Here is a 6000-nt window from a genome sequence, read left to right on the forward strand (position 1 = left end):
TATTAGGAAAAATTTCTTTACTGCAAGAGTTGTCAGGCATTGGAACAGGCTGCCCAGAGAGGTGCTAGAGTCACCATCCCTGGAGGTGTTCAGACAACGTGTAGACGTGGCACTTCAGGGCATGGTTTAGGAAGCATGGTGGTGTTGGGTTGATGGTTGGACTTGATGAACTTAAAGGTCTTTTCCAACTTTCATGATTCTATGTAAGGTTGGATGTCATTATTTTAATAGCACACACTGTTTAAGACAACATGGATACTTCAGCTTAATCCCTCATCTCTTAGAAGACAACCTAAAATTTGGTTCTTTGCGAGGTTAAATGTTCTATTATTATACAACATAATTCTATTAGAAAAGTAAACTCTTAGGATGAACTTTTAATGAGAGTTCCCATTTAGTGGTATGAATTTTGTTTCTAAATGTAATTTGTTAGTCACTTATTGAATTACTGGATATATGTTACTACTTTTTTTAGTAATAAATTATGAAAATATATTGATTTAAAGAATTTATTGAATGATTTTGTACTTCAGCACTTCATTGTAGGTATTTATTATTTCCAAATCAAGATGCCAGTTGCTTTGATTTGAAACATGAGCTTCCATAACTTAAAAAGTTTCTGAACCTTGATTGGATAAGCCAAACTCCTAGTACCATGTCTCATAAACAGATATTAATTAAAAAGCTCATTTTGCATTTAAGTGTGGCCTTGATGGGTTTTTTCCCAAATTATTATTTATGTGTTACTGTAAGCAAGAGAAAGGGCAGTAAATAGGTACCCAACACAGGGATACTCCTTTCTGCATTCAAATATATTTTAAAAATTTCAATTCCATTTTTATCCTTTTATAGCTAAAAAAAAAAAAGCCCTGCATAGCAGTCATCACCATTTTAAAAAAAAATTGTCAAGTGGTCATTTATACATTGAGAATGATTTGGGCAATCCATACACTAGTCACTAGTGAAACCACCTCATGATGTAACCACTATTCCCCCACCCCATTATAGCAGTTTTAGGCTGAAATTTCTTGAGCCTTAAACACCTGTGCAACCGGGAACACCAGGCTTATTGCAAGTGTTTGACTGAAATTCTCCAATGAAAATCAAGATCAAGGCTGTGCTGCTTTCCAGCTTGCTTTAGGAACCGGTTTTACTCAGTCTGTAAAATAGTATGCACTGACATAATTCATTAAAACAGCTTTGTTCTTCTTGGTCTCTGAAATAAAGAGTTAGCAGTGGGTTGTAGATTTATGAGCAAATAGCTGTACGGTAGGCATGGCTGCATCAGAGTATAGATATGCATTCCTTTAGGAAAAAAAAAAAAGCAGTCTGTATAGAAAGAAAGGAAAGAATAAATAACCATGAATTAAAATTAGTATCCCAGAGGAACCTAGCTCCACAAACTCTCCTTTAGAAGCATGATGTGTGATAACCTTTGATCATCAATGAAGACAATAAAATGCAGCATTAACACTGCATTTTCAGCCCCCAAGCTCAAGTTCAATATGAAAGCTTTATTTTTATGGAGAAATCTAGGCGTAACTTCTTGATTTGTTAAGTCAGTGTTTTACAGACAAAACTTCTACTCAGAAAAAAAGAAAAGAGAATAATGGAAAACACATACTTGAAGGGTTATTTTGAAGTGTTAAACCAAGGTAACCTATGGGTGAAGCAATCCCAGGTACCTGCGCAAGGAACACACCTAACATAATCTCACTGGTGAAATCAGAATGGAAAGTTTCATACCTGCCACATAAAGAGACTGAATTTGCTGCTGTCCTGCAAGCAAACCCCCACTGTTTTCAGAGGTGATTGCACCAGCTAAGAAGTGGGAGTCACAGCCCCCAAGGGGTGCAACATTCACCAACCATAGGGTTCAGGGGACCAACAAACATGGTTGTACCCTTCCTGTCACCAGGCAGTGCCAGGAGCCGTGCCTCCATGGGAGCCCAGGAGGGCTCCAGGGTACAACCCATGCTTGCTGTTGCCCAATGGTGACGGGTTTTGTTAAGGTTCCTTATCATACAGGCCAGGGGACAGCCCTACAAGCCTGCCCAGGATTTTCCCCTTCCACCTTCTGCCCCTGCGTACGCTGAGTGGTGCCCTTGCTGAGGAGAGCATCTCAGTAAAGTGGATTTTAACTGGGGAAAGGGGTACAGGAGTGTTTTAAAACAACAACAACAACAAAACCATTAGCATCATCCAGGAAGTATTTCCCAGCTGTTGTGGTGTTGCTTGGCATGGACAGAACTCACCTTCAGTAAGTGTAAACTGCTGTCCCCACTGGGGTCAGAGTTATGCCAGTTCAAACCATCTGAAAATCTGAGTTGGTCTCTTAAAGCTGCCATCCCAACTTACATTAAGAGGAATTAATCAGGAATGTGTTCTGTGTCTGGGGACCAGAAAAGACCATGAAAACTGAATTCGTTGGACTTAAAAAGGACTCTTTACAGCGTGGAATTGACTTTGCGTTTATTTCAGCTGGGACCTGTTGCAGCTAGGCTGTGAAAGGTCAATAAAATTACAACAGCACAGGATTTTACCCTCTGTTCATGTTTCCAGCTAATGCCTCATTCATAATGCTGAGAAAGGATGAACCAGTTCTTACACAGCTGGAGAAAGAGTGTTAGCTTCAGAAAACAAGGCATTTTGCATGGTGGTTGCATGTTATTTTGGGGATTAAATGCTTGAAGAGAAACTGTAGCCCAGATGTCTCTGGGTGGGTAGAAAAATGACAAGTGCAATTGTACTGAGTTCCAAGTGCATGTTATTCTGAGAAAACAGACGTGCATATCATGACAGCTGCAGCACTAGAAAGCAAGGAAATCTTACAGTCAGGGAGACAAATTGATCTTCTGCTTTCCCTTGCAGAGAAGAAAGTCAGTTCCTAGGACAATTAATTCCTGGATTTCTAAAAAAAAATAATAACTATATTATAGCAGAGAATAAAAAAGGTCTCTTCAATGTTTAAGTAATTAACATTTAAAGTATTAATGCAAACAATAGAAGAATGGATTTCTGAGTCGGTTTTGCTTACAACTATTCCTGTGACAGCAGAGGAAAAGAAGGAGGCTACTGAGTGTTCAAACAAGCTTCACTGTAATGTGAGCGTGACTGCTCCCAGTCCTGCCTAGTAAAAGCCACAGTTCCAACAAACTCCTCCAAACCAATGGCAAGTAGGATTTCCCTTTAATCGAAATTTCATACATTTAAGTTTCTTCTGTTAGGAAAGTGAGTTGCACAATCAAAAAATGGTGTGCTGTCTGGAAAAGAGCAAGTTTTCTAAAGGAGACTAGTGTCAGTGAGGAGAAAACTATCACTAGCATGATCTGAGCTGTGCCCCTGCTCTGCCCTCACCCCAGACCTGCCTGGGTGTCAGCAGCAGGGCGGCTCTGTGGCAGAGCACCCATCGCCTGAAGTTACCTCCAGACAGGAGGACAAAGTGGAGTCCAAGCAGAGAAGGATTTGAAGATAGTCTGTTCTGCTAAGACTTGAAAAAAAATCCAACAGAGAACAACGGCCACCAAAATGACCCCAAACTAAACCAATCCAAATCTCTTGAATGCTGGGTCAAGGGTAAGTGGAAAAAAGCCAGCAGAACCTACTGGTATTTACCCTCTACCAATTTACTCACTAGCAGGGTAATTTTGCCAGTGATTCCTAAATTTATCACGCATGCAAAGTGCTGGACCAAATCCCCTTCATGAGGACACTTTGCTTTCCCCAGCTCTGGCTACCAACCAAGTTTTGGCTAAGCTATTTCCTTCTAGCTCCCTTTCAGAGAGCTAAAGCCCCAGCAACAGCCATTAAAGCAATGTGTGCTCAGCACTTGAGAAAGGGAGGACACATGTGAGCTCTTCAGTTCATATTTAGAAACCTCGCTACAGTCTCCAAAAGACTGTTGTTATCCTACCCAGCGAGTCCGACCTCCTGCCACACTGGTCAGCACATTGTGTTCTTTCCTCCAGCACGGCAGTCCTTTGTTTTACATAAAACAAGCATCCGCAGTGCCAACGCTCTGCAGCATCACGGGGACTGTACAGCGAGAGCTGCTCGTCTCAGCAACCCCTCCGTGCACCTCTTTGGGTCTTTTTCAGGCCCACTGAAAAGGAAGCCACAAAGTAAAACAATGCCTGTGAGAACAGACAGCACATAGAGGCCGATACAGTTTGTATGACTGTAAACACAGGACTCTGTTTTTCACACATTGCACAGAACAAATCATTGAAAGGCCGTGAAACCAACCACCTGCAAATAACATTTTTGTTCTGTATGAAAACACCTCTGTTGCAGCTATTTTGATAAATGAAACCTCCAGCAATGAATTTTTTCCTTTTTTTTTTTCAAAGAAATGCCATTTTAGGTTAATTTGGTTTTGTCTCCAAACTCAGAAAAATGAGACAGAGCCCTCCTGTTACTTTTCACCAGCACAGTATCCAGTGTATATTAGTAAATGAAAATGAGTTGTCCTGTGTTTTTGTCATTTCCATTATTAGACCTCAGAGGAAAGGACCCTCTGGCTCTTTCTGTAACACCTTGTTTTCCTACAGCATTGATCAATCAGACAACAGTGATGAAAACTGGTCAAAGGATAAACCAGAAAACCTTGTCCTCATCTGGGTCCATTGTTTCATTGTGACATTCCCATAAAAGCAATGGCCTGCTCTAATCCATGTCATACAGTTATGCTTTTCCAGGTGTTGCATCTGCTGCACCGTCTGCTTCTCAGGCTTTGCAATGTAAAAGGAATCTTATTCATAGTTGGTCAAGTTATCCAAGTAAATGTTAAGTTAGTGCTTGTTCACCTAACTGAAATAATCCAGCTAATACAATTCCTAATGTCAGCTTATATGAAAAAGAGGCTTTGAGAGAGCATGAAAAGACTGCAGTGTAGGTAAGCCACAACCCTCTGATTTCTGACACATGACACCTTGTGACATGGAGGAGTAATACCCAGTCTGGGAAGGGACTTTGTTAGAAAGGTAATAGTTCATTTCAACTTGCCTTTATAAAGAAGAGGCACTGCTGGAATGGAAAGCCCACTTCAACTTCTGTTTCTCCTCTGGTAATTTACCCCAGTAAGAGGAACCGTGCAACTAGTTTCCTTGATGCTGACCATGAGCTTCCCTTTTGTAGCGCAATTTCTTCCTATCAGAGTAAGTTATTGACACCCATGGAAGTGGTGACACACTGGTTTCAGACCTCCTCCAGGCCTATTAGCTTTTTAATGAAGAGTGCAGGATGCTAAAAGAGTGTCTCAACACTAGAATTTGAAAATCCTGATCTCGCCTGTTTAAAGTTAATTGAAAAAATTCTAGAGACCGAGGAGGAGCTGGCAGGGCTATTTAATCTTCTACTGTCACTGTCTAGAGTCAAGAATTGCTGTCCATCTTGTGTTACCAGAATATAAATTGCACAACTGGAAAAGTAAACGAAATCTCAAAACATGTAAGTTGCCAAATGATGCCATGAGAAAATTTAAGAATACCTATTAACTATAGAAGTCTCAAAATCAGAAACTCTCCCCCATCTGATGAAAAAACTGTGTCAGTTCTTTCCTCCCTCTTATACCGAGTGGCTTTAATAAACTCCAGGAGCCTGCTGGGGAAGGGGAAATGCCCACATGCACACCCATGCCCACACAGATTCAAGCTTATCTTTTTTGCAAAATAATGGATTACTTTAAATTCATCTCCTACAGCATGACCCAGCAACCCAGTAACAGGGGTCTGAGGATGGGGGCTGCATGGGTTACTTCTTAATCATAATCTGTGCACAAAATGCCTTTAAAAATCTGTTTTACTTTGCATTATGTTCTCTGTTCAGAATGAACAATTCATTCAGCGCTGAGTTAGTACCTGAACAAATAAGAGTCATAAAAAACACTGAATGAAAAAAAATCAACATATTTTAAAAAAGCAAATACATTAGCTCTTATATATGCTCGGTTTGTATGATCACAGCATTAGCTCTTAATCCATGGCTTTTCTGGTTATATTT

This window comes from Phalacrocorax carbo, chromosome 2 (assembly GCF_963921805.1).
Source record: "Phalacrocorax carbo chromosome 2, bPhaCar2.1, whole genome shotgun sequence".
NCBI lineage: Eukaryota > Metazoa > Chordata > Aves > Suliformes > Phalacrocoracidae > Phalacrocorax > Phalacrocorax carbo.